The sequence below is a fragment of the Astyanax mexicanus genome, chromosome 14, assembly GCF_023375975.1.
Source record: "Astyanax mexicanus isolate ESR-SI-001 chromosome 14, AstMex3_surface, whole genome shotgun sequence".
In the NCBI taxonomy this organism is placed as follows: Eukaryota; Metazoa; Chordata; class Actinopteri; order Characiformes; family Acestrorhamphidae; genus Astyanax; species Astyanax mexicanus.
This window is the reverse complement of record NC_064421.1, coordinates 36594882-36612110: the sequence shown is the minus strand read 5'-3', so window position 1 is coordinate 36612110 and position 17229 is coordinate 36594882. Positions and strand designations below refer to the sequence as shown.

The 17229-nt window shown below is 37.3% G+C and overlaps 1 long non-coding RNA gene across 1 annotated transcript; it reads left to right on the top strand.

The window, feature by feature from the left end:
- Positions 1-525: 525 nt before the first annotated feature.
- On the top strand, positions 526-1785 carry LOC125781109 (uncharacterized). Its single transcript, XR_007424254.1, has 4 exons — positions 526-769; positions 867-1059; positions 1150-1324; positions 1429-1785. It is a non-coding gene; the product is annotated as an uncharacterized LOC125781109 (long non-coding RNA).
- Positions 1786-17229: the final 15444 nt, after the last annotated feature.

The following is a 17229-nucleotide window of genomic DNA, read 5'->3' as shown; positions in this document are numbered from 1 at the left end:
TGGCTTCACTGCTTCTTAATACTTGAATGGTAAAATTCATACATAAGGAGCACTGGATTTGTAAGTGCGCCTTATAGTGCGAAAAATATGGTACTTAATATTACTTTAATTATGTAGTTTGCCCTAAAACTTGCAGAGGGTTGCTTGAACACACAAAATGTGTATATTGTTACATGTACTGCGTCGATTTCTAAAAATCATTTGCTGGCAATCACTATAGGGCACCTCAGCTCTATTTTGTTTTTATTTATTTTATTTTTTTGAGATAGAGCTTTGTGCAAGATATATTTAATATTACAAATTATGCATGTCTTAAAATTTTATTTGTTTATAATATGTAAATGTATGTTATGTAATATATATGCACTTGTTAAAAATCATCCAAGACCTCCAACATTACAGCAACAGTCACAAAGCTGTCCACTGACTCCAAGCACCAAAGACGACATCTATGCAGTTGCAGCATTCTTTATAAAAGGTAACTAGATATACATAGCCAACTCTCTGCATAGAAAGTCTTTTCACATGACATTTAATAGTTCTCATACATATTTTCTTGTCCCTTCTCATTCTCAGAGACAGCGTTGCCAGTCTGAAAATGACACAACTAAGCCAAGTTGGGGCTCCAGTCAACAGAGAATGCTCAAACTGAAGGTGGTGCAGTAGTCTGGACAAAGATTCATCATACCCAGAGTGTGCAGTATTCACCAAAGTTTCAGTATCTCACACCAAGATATCATCCATGCAGTTGCAGCATTCTTCATATCAGGTAAGTCAAATATATAGACAATTCTCTGTATAGATAATGTTTTCGCACAACATTTAATAGTGCTCACACAGGTCTTCTTGTTCGTTCTCTTTCTTAGAGACAACTTTGCCAGTCTGAAAATGAGACAACTAAGCCAAGTAGAGGCTCCAGTCAACAGAGAATGCATAAACTGGAAGTGGTGCAACAGTATGGGCCATGATTCATAATACCCAGACTGTGCTGTATTCCCAAAAGCTTCAGTATCTTACACCAAGATATCATCCATGCAGTTGCAGCATTCTTCATATAAGGTAAGTCAAATATATAGACAATTTTCAGCATAGAAATTGTTTTCATTTAATAGTGCTCACACATGTCTTCTTGTCCCTTCTCATTCTCAGAGACAACGTTGCCAGTGTGTGACAGCTAAGCCAAGTTGAGACTCCAGTCAATAGAAGATGCTTAAACTGGAAGTGGTGCAGTAGTCTGGGTGAGGATTCATCATACCCAGAGTGTGCTGTATTCCCCTAAGTCTCTCACACCAAGATATCATTCATGCAGCATTCCTCATATAAGGTAACTTTAAATACACACTCAATTCTCTGCATAGCTAATCTTTTCTCAAGACATTTTTTATTTCTCACACATTTCTTCTTGTTCTTTCTCTCTGTCTCTGCCAGTCTGTGAATAAGACAACTAAGCCAGGCTGATGCTACAATGAACAACAGATGTCTAAACCGGAACAGGTGCTCTCATGTGGACAATGACTCATTATAGCCAAATTGAACTGTAATCGCGAAGGCTAACTCACACTACATCGACCTATGCATGGACAAGTATTCCACTTACTTCACTTTAATTTCCTCTTGGATGCATCCTTTGCACTTGGACTATTGGACTATTACTCTATGACAACTCCCAACTCTACTACTGTATTCAAGCTGGCATGCTAACAATACATCTGTTTTATGTACACTATATAATAATGTTTAATCATACCTGTTATTGTTTTTATGGATTTAATTTTGCTACTGTCCAAACAAAATCACATGTGTCCAAAATAGTTAGTTTACAGAAAAAAGGAAAAACAATCCCAATGTGAAACAAAATGTAGTCAAATTGTGTCATATTTTACACAATGAACATAGATTGGTATTTGTCTAATCATAAAGAAATATGTATATAATATAAACAGAAGCAGTGGGGAAAAATAATCACTGCAGGGGAAAAATGTTACTATGTAGGCAGATGTTTTTTTGTGGACAGCAGTAATATTCATATATATCCTGCACAAAGCTCTATCAATTTATTATTCATACCACAAGTTGTTTTATTATTTATTTATTTTGTGTGCGTGTGTGTGTGTGTGTGTTTGGGGGGGATGGGTGTGGGGTGGGGGGTTTATTGAATTATATATGGGATTGTGTATATACAATAAATATATGATTAAATAAAAGAAATTCTAAAACAACAGATTTGAAAAGGTCTTTAAATAATATTATTTTTAAAAAGCAGATGGATTAAAGTACTGTTCATGTATATATAAATATTACATCTTCATTCAACATAAGAACAGTGTGATCCATTAAATTACCTTTATTTAAAATTTTAATGATCACTAACATATTTTACCAGGACTTTCTGGACACACAATTATCTTATTATATATATATATATATATATATATATATATATATATATATATATATATATATATATATATATATATATATATATATATTATTTTTATAATAACTTCTAATAAAGAAGAATTTGAGATTATTTAGAATTCCTCTATGGTGTCCATTACAGACTTGTGTTCACTTCCCTCTACTGATCAGTGGGTACAAATTTATTAATATCCTAATATATTAATAGCTCTTACTAAATGTGGACTGCATTCCTCTACTCACTATAGATGTATAGCCTGAATGTTTACATACATTTGTATGATTACATATGTATTAAACACTGTATTTCATATTTCTAAAAAGTTACTATAGCATTTGCTATGGTACCCTCCAGCATTTTGTGTAAATAATAATGCATATAGCATCTCTGGTTAGAAGCTACCTGCATTTCATACTCTCTGTACCTGCACACTAAAAGCAACACTAAACTTCAGTCTAATGCAATGTAACCTTATAAATGAGGAAATAATGATACAACATATCGCCTTTATAGAAACATTTTCTATCTGTATTGATATTAAATTATTGTCTAGACCTAATGGTCTTTTTATGTTTTGTAAATGCTTTCACATACCAACCTGTGGGAATTTAAATTGATCTATGCCTTTTATTACATTGATGAGAACATATTTGAACTGCCACTACAGTCAGCTCAAACATGCAAGCTATCATTACTCCACAAAGGTATAACTGCAAAATTTGTATTAATTGTATTATTTAAAATTAGGTACCCCGTAAATTCCAATTCATGCATAGCCAGCAATCAGGAACACTGGTCAACTAAGCAGCTGCATGGACAAAAGGTTGTTATCTTGTGTGTTTTAGGAGAAAAATTAGTTTCCTTACATTGCCGTTGGTTTTGTAAACCCACACTAAAGCTGCTGATTGCAAATCCGTCAACCCTGTTTGGCTTTCTGAAATGGCTGATCTCCCACATGTTTTTTTAAAAGAAGCATGACGCTTTCATATGCCCTAATACCATGATGATATATTCAAACATCACAATTTCTCAAAGCCAGAACCAGTGAAATTGACGTGTTTGAACATAAGTCAACAATCATGGGGTTAGTGTGTATATAAAATTAAAACTTTTACTAAGTAATAGGGACAGGAGAAGTTTTCAGAGCACTACAATACTATACAAGGGTTTCTGGACACACAATCAAAAAGGTGTGAGACTATAAAGTAAGGCACTGCTGTTGTGAAATAAACACAGAGCAGCAGAAAGGTGTAAAAAATATGGGTAAAAAACGCTGAGAGCGGAGTTCTCCTGCAATAATCTATTTTAAGACTTAACACATGTTAAAAACACACCGCACCACCAGGAATGCAACAGTATCAGTACCAGACAGAACTCAGAGAGAGTGGACCAGTGAACTAAGGACTGGCAGCATATAAAACAGGATAAACCTGAAAAAAAATGATCCATTACCACCCTCTAGTGGACATTCAGCCTAAATCTGCTTATGTGCCGCTCTTATTAAATGCAGATATAATTTACTGTTTTTCAATAGCTAATTTTCATGTTACTCCCTATGGTAACATTCTGAATTCCATGGTAACATTTGCACTGCTCTAGGCCCGGTGTCTGTACCTTGTCTGTACACACTAGAAGTTCACTAAAACAATTAGTCTCATGTTATCTTCTAAATAATTAAATGAAAAAAAAAACTATGAATTTCTATCACACCATGTATTCATATTAAACTATTACCCAGGCCGAACTGTCGGACATTGCAAATCTCTCAGTACCTAATCTCTCAGTAACCAATCATCAAAGCATGACCAAGATGGATGACCAACTTAAACATAAAGATCAAGCTGGTTGACTAGCATGACCATGATGAGAGCCTAGTAGTGAGAAATAAAAATGCCACATACAAATAATCCACAAATAGTGTATATGTTTTAAAATGATTAACATTCAGCCTGTAAAAAGCTTGCTGGAAAGTCATTGGCTAATAGTGACCACAAGAACGTATCAAATTTTCCTTTGGTGTACCACTAGTGCATGGGCCGTAGATGATAATTGCCAAGGTTGAGCTTGAAACCTTGTAAGGTTCTAGAGAAACACTTATCTAGCATTGGACCCGCCCCTTGGGGGTGTATGTCTACTTAAACTGACAGGGTATCTGAGAATCATGTAATGATCAAAGGACTGAAGGGGTATTAGTGTCAGGTTAAGCATTCAAAAGTTATAAGTGTTAAAGACATTTCACTGCACCATGGTAGAACTCATTTGCATATGGCGGCCATATTGTTTATAAATGTAAAGATTTTTTTAATAATTATTGAGGAGTAAGGTCTGCTGAACTGTTTGACACCAAACATGTCATGATTGGTCAAGGAGCCAAGGACAAGATCTCAAAAGTAAGTTTTGCATATTATGCAAATAAAAAAAAATTAAGTGGGTGGAGCATAAACAAGAATGACCCAGTTGGCTGACTAGCATGACCAAGAAGGATAAAGATCTTCAATTAAGCAAGACAAGCAAGATTGAATAAGTTCAGCAGAGCTTTAATTTAGAATAATTCACCAGTAGCTGTTTCACCAAATGACCAGCAGAGCGCAGCAAGAGACCACATATAACCTGCTGGAAATCTATCACTCTATAAGTAAGACAGAACATTCCCTATCAGTGTGTTTCTATTTATTAAAAAGAGAAGAAAAGTCTGATTGGGCTCCAAATTGGTACTCATGATCAAGTGGTCTGTATATATATGTGTGTAAATTTGTGTGTTGATAGGGTCAAAGGTTCCTGACTTCTGTCCATTTAGGCTTGAAAAAAGTGATAATACAGGCTTATGGCCTACAAAATGGCTGTTGCTCTTTGGCCATATTAGAGGCAAAAAATATCTGATTTGGCTCAAAATTTGCAATCAAGATCACAATATCAGTCTATATATGTATGTCAATTTCTGTGTCAATAGGGTCAAAGGTTCCTGACTTCTGTCCATTTAGATTTGAAAAAAGCGATTATACAGGCTTGAGGCCTACAAAATCGCTGTAGTTTTCCAGCCGTTGTAGAGGCAAAACATGTCCGATTTGGCTGAAAATTTGCAAACAAGATCAGATTATCAGTCTATATATGTGTATAAATTTGTGTGTTGATAGGGTGAAAGGTTCCTGTCTTCTGTCCATTTAGGTTGGATAATAGCGATAAATAGAATAAATTGAAAATAGTTTTTTTTTCACTGTAGAGCCTACTGAAGACTTATTTGGCTCATACTTGGCACATGTACTTCAAATGTCATTGTTAATTAGTAGCTTCAACAGTTTTGGCATGTTTTAAACTTTGACAGAGTTTTGGCCAAATAAGTCTGAAAAGGCTTTCACGTACATGTTTGATCAAGGTTTATGGGCCTCAAATAGTTAAAATGTCAAGATTTTTTTGATAATTATTTACCTACAGGGTCTCAAGATTGCATCAAGACCAAATTTGTTTTGATTGATTAAGGACTTAAAGACAAGTTCGAAAAGAGCAATTTTTACTCTTTTGGCCACTGATGAAAATCTTTGCATTTTTGGTAAACACATGTAATTACAAAGTTGTAAAGGCTACAGCAAAGTATACAACTAAAAAAGAATAACAAGCCTAGGCCACTTGTACCTTTAGATATAACTGATTTTCTGCTATAGCGCCCCCTTGAGGCCAATCAACGCCATATTTTAAAGGATGATAGAAGGCCCTGAGATACATGTAGGGTATAAGTATCGTCCTGATTGGTCATTGTTTAGCCTGTCAAAAGCTTGCTGGAAACTGATTGGCTAATAACGATCGCAAAAATTTGCATATCAAATTTTCCTTCTGTTAAACATTAGGACATAGGCCATAGATGATACATGCCAAAGGAGAGCTTCATAGCTTGTACGGTTCCTGAGAAACAGATTTTTAGCTTTGGCTCCGCCCCCTGGGGGCGTATGTCTACACAGATTGACGGGCTACCTCAGAATCATGTTGGCATCAAAGTATTAAAGTGGCATTAGTGTAGGTTTAAGCATTCAAAAGTTACATCTGTTAGAGTAAATTTGGGTGTGCCACGGTAAGATTAATTTGCATATGGCGGCCATATTGTTTAAAAATTTCTCAATTTTTTCGATAATTATTGAGGTTGGGACTCTGCTGAGTTGTTTGACACCAAATATGACAGGATTGGTCAATGACCCTAGGACAAGTTCTCAAAAGTAGGTTTTGCATATTATGCTAAATAGCAAAAAATCTAAGTGGGCGGAGCTTAGTGGTTCTATTGACCTTTTTGATTTGTCATTAACCAAGGAATCATATAATGCAAGAATTTTTGCTCTAGCTATCAGGGCGTAGGAGTTACGAGGCCAAACGCGTTGACCTTCGCCATAGCGCCCCCTTGAGGCCGATCGGGCTCATCTTTTGAATCTGAGTAGCGGTGAGAAGTACTACCATATGACCAAGTCTCAGCCCTGTAGGCCTTACGGTTTCTTCTGCCCAATCACTTCTATGGCAGAAAAAGAATAAGAACTATAATAATAATAATAATAATAATAATAATAATAATAATAATAATAATAATAATAATAATAATAATCAGAACAATTACAATAGGGTTTCTAGCACTACGTGCTCGAACCCCTAATAATAATAATAATAATAATCAGAACAATTACAATAGGGTTTCTAGCACTACGTGCTCGAACCCCTAATAAATATAGCCGCAAGCGGCGATTTACGGGGTTCGAGCGTTACAGGCAAAGAGACCCCTGGAGGCCAGTTAGGCTTAAAACATGTTGCCGGTTGACCGGCATCGCCAAACTGGATGAGGATGACCATCATGACCGTGAAGACCAAGCTAGATTACCAGCATGACTAATCTGGATGACAAACTTGTTGACCATATTGACCAAGCTGGAAGACCATAATGACCAAACTGGATGACCAGCATGGCAAAGGTGGTTGGCCAGTATGACCAAGCTGGAAGACCACCATTACTATGAGGACAAAGCTGAATGACCAGCAGGACCATAATGACCAATGTGAATGGCCAGCATGACCAAGCTGGATGGCCAGCATAACCAAGCTGGGTGACCAGCGTGACCATAAAGACCATAATGGCAATGCTAGATAAGTGGTGTGAGTAAACTAGTTGAAAAGCATTGATAAATTGAGCTGTAGTGTTCATCAGGTTTTATGTGGTGTCTTACTGCACTCTAGTGCGCATTTGGTGAAACAAATTCAGTTCTTAAATTGAAAAAACACAAGGCATAAAAAGGGCATATAAATAACCCGTATATAGTATATAAGTTTTGACCTGATTAACATTCCGCCTGTTAAAAGCTTGCTGGAATGTGATTGGCTAATAGTGACCACAAAAGTGTCCATATCAAATTTTCATTTGGTGTACCATTAGTGCATGGGCCATAGATGATAATTGGCTAGGATGACCTTGATAGCTTGTATGGTTCTAGAGAAACAGCTATCGAGCATTGGCCCCGCCCCCTGGGGGGGTGTATGTCTACTTATACTGACAGGGTATCTGAGAATCATGTAATGATCAAAGGACTGAAGTGGTATTAGTGTCAGGTTAAGCATTCAAAAGTTATAAGTGTTAAAGACATTTTACTGCACCATGGTAGAACTCATTTGCATATGGCGGCCATATTGTTTATAAATGTAAAGATTTTTTTTATAATTATTGAGGAGTAAGCTCTGCTGAACTGTTTGATACCAAACATGTCATGATTGGTCAAGGATCCAAGGACAAGATCTCAAAAGTAAGTTTTGCATATTATGCAAATAAAAAAAAAATTAAGTGGGTGGAACATAAACAAGAATGACCCAGGCGGCTGACCAGCATGACCAAGAAGGATAAATATGTTCAATTAAGCAAGACAAGCAAGATTGAATAAGTTCAGCAGAGCTTTAATTTAGAATAATTCACCTGTAGCTGTTTCACCAAATGACCACCAGAGCGCAGCAAGAGACCACATATAACCTGCTGGAAATCTATCACTCTATAAGTAAGACAGAACATTCCCTATCAGTGTGTTTCTATTTATTAAAAAGAGAAGAAAAGTCCGATTGGGCTCCAAATTGGTACTCATGATTAAGTGGTCTGCATATATATGTGTGTAAATTTGTGTGTTGATAGGGTCAAAGGTTCCTGACTTCTGTCCATTTAGGTTTGAAAAAAGCGATAATACAGGCTTATGGCCTACAAAATGGCTGTTGCTCTTTGGCCATATTAGAGGCAAAAAATATCTGTTTTGGCTCAAAATTTGCAATCAAGATCACAATATCAGTCTATATATGTATGTCAATTTCTGTGTCGATAGGGTCAAAGGTTCCTGACTTATGTCCATTTAGGTTTGAAAAAAGCGATAATACAGGCTTGAGGCCTACAAAATCGCTGTAGTTTTCCAGCCGTTGTAGAGGCAAAACATGTCCGATTTGGCTGAAAATTTGCAATCAAGATCAGATTATCAGTCTATATATGTGTATAAATTTGTGTGTTGATAGGGTGAAAGGTTCCTGTCTTCTGTCCATTTAGGTTGGAAAATAGCGATAAATAGAATAAATTGAAAATAGTTATTTTTTCACTGTAGAGCCTACTGAAGACTTATTTGGCTCATACTTGGCACATGTGCTTCAAATGTCATTGTTAATTAGTAGCTTCAACAGTTTTGGCATGTTTTAAACTTTGACAGAGTTTTGGCCAAATAACTCTGAAAAGGCTTTCACGTACATGTTTGATCAAGGTTTATGGGCCTCAAATAGTTAAAATGTCAAGATTCTTTTGATAATTATTTACCTACAGGGTCTCAAGATTGCATCAAGACCAAATTTGTTTTGATTGATTAAGGACTTAAAGACAAGTTCGAAAAGAGCAATTTTTACTCTTTTGGCCACTGATGAAAATCTTTGCATTTTTGGTAAATACATGTAATTACAAAGTTGTAAATGCTACAGCAAAGTATACAACTAAAAAAGAATAACAAGCCTAGGCCACTTGTACCTTTAGATATAACTGATTTTCTGCCATAGCGCCCCCTTGAGGCCAATCAACGCCATATTTTAATGGATGATAGAAGGCCCTGAGATACATGTAGGGTATAAGTATCGTCCTGATTGGTCATTGTTTAGCATGTCAAAAGCTTGCTGGAATCTGATTGGCTAATAACGATCGCAAAAATTTGCATATCAAATTTTCCTTCTGTAAAACATTAGGACATAGGTCATAGATGATACATGCCAAAGGAGAGCTTCATAGCTTGTACGGTTCCTGAGAAACAGATTTTTAGCTTTGGCTCCGCCCCCTGGGGGCGTATGTCTACTCAGATTGACGGGCTACCTCAGAATCATGTTGGCATCAAAGGTCTAAAGTGGCATTAGTGTAGGTTTAAGCATTCAAAAGTTACAGCTGTTAGAGTAAATTTGGGTGTGCCACGGTAAGATTAATTTGCATATGACGGCCATATTGTTTACAAATTTCACAATTTTTTTGATAATTATTGAGGTTGGGACTCTGCTGAGTTGTTTGACACCAAATATGACAGGATTGGTCAATGACCCTAGGACAAGTTCTCAAAAGTAGGTTTTTCATATTATGCTAAATAGCAAAAAATCTAAGTGGGCGGAGCTTAGTGGTTCTATTGACCTTTTTGATTTGCCATTAACCAAGGAATCATATAATGCAAGAATTTTTGCTCTAGCTATCAGGGCGTAGGAGTTACGAGGCCAAACGCGTTGACCTTCGCCATAGCGCCCCCTTGAGGCCGATCGGGCTCATCTTTTGAATCTGAGTAGCGGTGAGAAGTACTACCATATGACCAAGTCTCAGCCCTGTAGGCCTTACGGTTTCTTCTGCCCAATCACTTCTATGGCAGAAAAAGAATAAGAATAATAATAATAATAAATATAGCCGCAAGCGGCGATTTACGGGGTTCGAGCGTCACAGGCAAAGAGGCCCCTGGAGGCCAGTTAGGCTTAAAACCTGTTGCTGGTTGACCGTCATCACCAAACTGGATAATCAAGCTGGGTAACCAGCGTGACCATAAAGACCAAAATGACAATGCTAGATGAGTGGTGTGAGTAAACTAGTTGAAAAGCATTGATAAATTGAGCTGTAGTGTTCATCAGGTTTTATGTGGTGTCTTGCTGCACTCTAGTGGGCATTTGGTGAAACAACTTCAGTTCTTAAATTCAAAAAACACAAGGCATAAAAAGGGCATATAAATAACCCATATATAGTGTATAAGTTTTGACCTGATAAACATTCTGCCTGTCAAAAGCTTGCTGGAATGTGATTGGCTAATAGTGACCACAAAAGTGTCCATATCAAATTTTCATTTGGTGTACCATTAGTGCATGGGCCATAGATGATAATTGGCAAGGATGACCTTGATAGCTTGTATGGTTGTAGAGAAACAGCTATTGAGCATTGGCTCTGCCCCCTGGGGGTGTATGTCTACTTGAACTGACAGGGTATCTGAGAATCATGTAATGATCAAAGGACTGAAGTGGTATTAATGTCAGGTTAAGCATTCAAAAGTTATAAGTGTTAGAAGACATTTTACTGCACCATGGTAAAACTAATTTGCATATGGCGGCCATATTGTTTATAAATGTAAAGATTTTTTTTTAATAATTATTGAGGAGTAAGCTCTGCTGAACTGTTTGACACCAAACATGTCATGATTGGTCAAGGAGGCAAAGACAAGATCTCAAAAGTAGGTTTTGCATATTATGCAAATTAAAAAAAAATTAAGTGGGTGGAGCATAAATAAGAATGACCCAGGTGGCTGACTAGCATGACCAAGAAGGATAAATATGTTCAATTAAGCAAGACAAAAAAGATTAAATAAGTTCAGCAGAGCTTTAATTTAGAATAATTCAAATGTAGCTGTTTCACCAAATGACCACCAGAGCGCAGCAAGAGACCACATATAACCTGCTGGAAATCTATCACTCTATAAGTAAGACAGAACATTCCCTATCAGTGTGTTTCTATTTATTAAAAAGAGAAGAAAAGTCCGATTGGGCTCCAAATTGGTATTCATGATCAAGTGGTCTGTATATACATGTATGTAAATTTGTGTGTTGATAGGGTCAAAGGTTCCTGACTTCTGACCATTTAGGTTTGAAAAAAGCGATAATACAGGCTTATGGCCTACAAAATGGCTGTTGCTCTTTGGCCATATTAGAGGCAAAAAATATCTGATTTGGCTCAAAATTTGCAATCAGGATCACAATATCAGTCTATATATGTATGTCAATTTCTGTGTCGATAGGGTCAAAGGTTCCTGACTTCTGTCCATTTAGGTTTGAAAAAAGCGATAATACAGGCTTGAGGCCTACAAAATCGCTGTAGTTTTCCAGCCGTTGTAGAGGCAAAACATGTCCGATTTGGCTGAAAATTTGCAATCAAGATCAGATTATCAGTCTATATATGTGTATAAATTTGTGTGTTGATAGGGTGAAAGGTTCCTGTCTTCTGTCCATTTAGGTTGGAAAATAGCGATAAATAGAATAAATTGAAAATAGTTATTTTTTCACTGTAGAGCCTACTGAAGACTTATTTGGCTCATACTTGGCAAATGTGCTTCAAATGTCATTGTTAATTAGTAGCTTCAACAGTTTTGGCATGTTTAAAACTTTGACAGAGTTTTGGCCAAATAACTCTGAAAAGGCTTTCACGTACATGTTTGATCAAGGTTTATGGGCCTCAAATAGTTAAATTGTCAAGATTTTTTTGATAATTATTTACCTACATGGTCTCAAGATTGCATCAAGACCAAAGTTATTTTGATTGATTAAGGACTTAAAGACAAGTTCGAAAAGAGCAATTTTTACTCTTTTGGCCACTGATGAAAATCTTTGCATTTTTGGTAAACACATGTAATTACAAAGTTGTAAAGGCTACAGCAAAGTATACAACTAAAAAAGAATAACAAGCCTAGGCCACTTGTACCTTTAGATATAACTGATTTTCTGCTATAGCGCCCCCTTGAGGCCAATCAACGCCATATTTTAATGGATGATAGAAGGCCCTGAGATACATGTAGGGTATAAGTATCGTCCTGATTGGTCATTGTTTAGCATGTCAAAAGCTTGCTGGAAACTAATTGGCTAATAACGATCGCAAAAATTTGCATATCAAATTTTCCTTCTGTAAAACATTAGGACATAGGCCATAGATGATACATGCCAAAGGAGAGCTTCATAGCTTGTACGGTTCCTGAGAAACAGATTTTTAGCTTTGGCTCCGCCCCCTGGGGGCGTATGTCTACACAGATTGACGGGCTACCTCAGAATCATGTTGGCATCAACGGTCTAAAGTGGCATTAGTGTAGGTTTAAGCATTCAAAAGTTACAGCTGTTAGAGTAAATTTGGGTGTGCCACGGTAAGATTAATTTGCATATGGCGGCCATATTGTTTACAAATTTCACAATTTTTTTGATAATTATTGAGGTTGGGACTCTGCTGAGTTGTTTGACACCAAAAATGACAGGATTGGTCAATGACCCTAGGACAAGTTCTCAAAAGTAGGTTTTGCATATTATGCTAAATAGCAAAAAATCTAAGTGGGCGGAGCTTAGTGGTTCTATTGACCTTTTTGATTTGCCATTAACCAAGGAATCATATAATGCAAGAATTTTTGCTCTAGCTATCAGGGCGTAGGAGTTACGGGGCCAAACGCGTTGACCTTCACCATAGCGCCCCCTTGAGGCCGATCGGGCTCATCTTTTGAATCTGAGTAGCGGTGAGAAGTACTACCATATGACCAAGTCTCAGCCCTGTAGGCCTTACGGTTTCTTCTGCCCGATCACTTCTATGGCAGAAAAAGAATAAGAATAATAATAATAATAATAATAATAATAATCAGAACAATTACAATAGGGTTTCTAGCACTACGTGCTCGAACCCCTAATAAATATAGCCGCAAGCGGCGATTTACGGGGTTCGAGCGTCACAGGCAAAGAGGCCCCTGGAGGCCAATTAGGTTTAAAACCTGTTGCTGGTTGACCGTCATCACCAAACTGGATAACCAAGCTCGGTAACCAGCGTGACCATAAAGACCATAATGACAATGCTAGATGAGTGGTGTGAGTAAACTAGTTGAAAAGCATTGGTAAATTGAGCTGTAGTGTTCATCAGGTTTTATGTGGTGTCTTACTGCACTCTAGTGGGCATTTGGTGAAACAAATTCAGTTCTTAAATTGAAAAAACACAAGGCATAAAAAGGGCATATAAATAACCCGTATATAGTATATAAGTTTTGACCTGATTAACATTCCGCCTGTTAAAAGTTCACTGGAATGTGATTGGCTAATAGTGACCACAAAAGTGTCCATATCAAATTTTCATTTGGTGTACCATTAGTGCATGGGCCATAGATGATAATTGGCTAGGATGACCTTGATAGCTTGTATGGTTCTAGAGAAACAGCTATCGAGCATTGGCCCCGCCCCCTGGGGGGGTGTATGTCTACTTAAACTGACAGGGTATCTGAGAATCATGTAATGATCAAAGGACTGAAGTGGTATTAGTGTCAGGTTAAGCATTCAAAAGTTATAAGTGTTAAAGACATTTTACTGCACCATGGTAGAACTCATTTGCATATGGCGGCCATATTGTTTATAAATGTAAAGATTTTTTTAATAATTATTGAGGAGTAAGCTCTGCTGAACTGTTTGACACCAAACATGTCATGATTGGTCAAGGATCCAAGGACAAGATCTCAAAAGTAGGTTTTGCATATTATGCAAATTTAAAAAAAAATTAAGTGGGTGGAGCATAAACAAGAATGACCCAGGCGGCTGACCAGCATGAACAAGAAGGATAAATATGTTCAATTAAGCAAGACAAGCAAGTTTGAATAAGTTCAGCAGAGCTTTAATTTAGAATAATTCACCTGTAGCTGTTTCACCAAATGACCACCAGAGCGCAGCAAGAGACCACATATAACCTGCTGGAAATCTATCACTCTATCAGAAAGACAGAACATTCCCTATCAGTGTGTTTCTATTTATCAAAAAGAGAAGAAACGTCCGATTGGGCTCCAAATTGGTACTCATGATCAAGTGGTCTGTATATACATGAATGTAAATTTGTGTGTTGATAGGGTCAAAGGTTCCTGACTTCTGACCATTTAGGTTTGAAAAAAGTGATAATACAGGCTTATGGCCTACAAAATGGCTGTTGCTCTTTGGCCATATTAGAGGCAAAAAAATATCTGATTTGGCTCAAAATTTGCAATCAAGATCACAATATCAATCTATATATGTATGTCAATTTCTGTGTCAATAGGGTCAAAGGTTCCTGTCTTCTGTCCATTTAGATTTGAAAAAAGCGATAATACAGGCTTGAGGCCTACAAAATCGCTGTAGTTTTCCAGCCGTTGTAGAGGCAAAACATGTCCGATTTGGCTTAAAATTTGCAATCAAGATCAGATTATCAGTCTATATATGTGTATAAATTTGTGTGTTGATAGGGTGAAAGGTTCCTGTCTTCTGTCCATTTAGGTTGGAAAAAAGCGATAAATAGAATAAATTGAAAATAGTTATTTTTTCACTGTAGAGCCTACTGAAGACTTATTTGGCTCATAATTGGCACATGTACTTCAAATGTCATTGTTAATTAGTAGCTTCAACAGTTTTGGCATGTTTTAAACTTTGACAGAGTTTTGGCCAAATAACTCTGAAAAGGCTTTCACGTACATGTTTGATCAAGGTGTTGGGGCCATAAAAAGTTAAAATTCCAACATTTTTTTGATAATTATTTACCTACACGGTCTCAAGATTGTGAAAAGACCAAAGTTGATTTAATTGGTTGAATATCCAGGGACTAGTTCGAAAAGTGCAATTTTTACTCTACTGGCCACTGATGCAAAACAGTACATTTTTGGTAAAGACATGTAATTACAAAGTTGTAAAGGTTACAGCAAAGCATACAACTCAAAAAGAATAACAAGCCTAGGTCACTTGTACCTTTAGATATAACTGATTTTCTGCTATAGCGCCCCCTAGAGGCCAATCAACGCCATATTTTAATGGATGATAAAAGGCCCTCATATACATGTACAATATAAGTATCGTCCTGATTGGTGATTGTTTAGCCTGTCAAAAGCTTGCTGTAATCTGATTGGCTAATAGCGACCACAAAAATTCACACATCAAAATATCCTTCGGTAGACCATTAGGACATAGGCCACAGAGGATACATGCCAAACGAGAGCTTGATAGCTTGTACGGTTCCTGAGAAACAGATTTTTAGCTTTGGCTCCGCCCCCTGGGGGCGTACGTCTACACAGATTGACAGGCTACCTCAGAATCATGTTATTACCAAAGGTCTAAAGCGGCATTAGTGTCAGTTTAAGCATTCAAAAGTTACAGCTGTTAGAGTGAATTTTGGTGTGCCACGGTAAGATTAATTTAAATATGGCGGCCATATTGTTTACAAGTTTCAAGATTTTTTCGATAATTATTGAGGTTGGGACTCTGCTGAGTTGTTTGACACCAAACTTGTCAGGATTGGTCAAAAATCCACAGACTAGTTCGCAAAAGTAGGTTTTGCATTTTATGCTAAATAGCAAAAAATCTAAGTGGGCGGAGCTTAGTGGTTCTACTGACCGTTTTGATTTGCCATTAACCAAGGAATCATATAATGCAAGAATTTTTGCTCTAGCTATCAGGGCGTGGGAGTTACGAGGCCAAACGCGTTGACCTTCGCCATAGCGCCCCCTTGAGGCCGATCGGGCTCATCTTTTGAATCTGAGTAGCGGTGAGAAGTACTACCATATGACCAAGTCTCAGCCCTGTAGGCCTTACGGTTTCTTCTGCCCAATCACTTCTATGGCAGAAAAAGAATAAGAACTATAATAATAATAAATATAGCCGCAAGCGGCGATTTACGGGGTTCGAGCGTTACAGGCAAAGAGACCCCTGGAGGCCAGTTAGGCTTAAAACATGTTGCTGGTTGACCGGCATCACCAAACTGGATGACCAGCATGGCAAAGGTGGTTGGCCAGTATGACCAAGCTGGAAGACCACCATTACTATGAGGACAAAGCTGAATGACCAGCAGGACCATAATGACCAATGTGAATGGCCAGCATGACCAAGCTGGATGGCCAGCATAACCAAGCTGGGTGACCAGCGTGACCATAATGGCAATGCTAGATGAGTGGTGTGAGTAAACTAGTTGAAAAGCATTGATAAATTGAGCTGTAGTGTTCATCAGGTTTTATGTGGTGTCTTACTGCACTCTAGTGCGCATTTGGTGAAACAAATTCAGTTCTTAAATTGAAAAAACACAAGGCATAAAAAGGGCATATAAATAACCCGTATATAGTATATAAGTTTTGACCTGATTAACATTCCGCCTGTTAAAAGCTTGCTGGAATGTGATTGGCTAATAGTGACCACAAAAGTGTCCATATCAAATTTTCATTTGGTGTACCATTAGTGCATGGGCCATAGATGATAATTGGCTAGGATGACCTTGATAGCTTGTATGGTTCTAGAGAAACAGCTATCGAGCATTGGCTCCGCCCCCTGGGTGTATGTCTACTTAAACTGACAGGGTATCTGAGAATCATGTAATGATCAAAGGACTGAAGTGGTATTAGTGTTAGGTTAAGCATTCAAAAGTTATAAGTGTTAAAGACATTTTACTGCACCATGGTAGAACTCATTTGCATATGGCGGCCATATTGTTTATAAATGTAAAGATTTTTTTAATGATTATTGAGGAGTAAGCTCTGCTGAAATGTTTGACACCAAACATGTCATGATTGGTCAAGGATCCAAGGACAAGA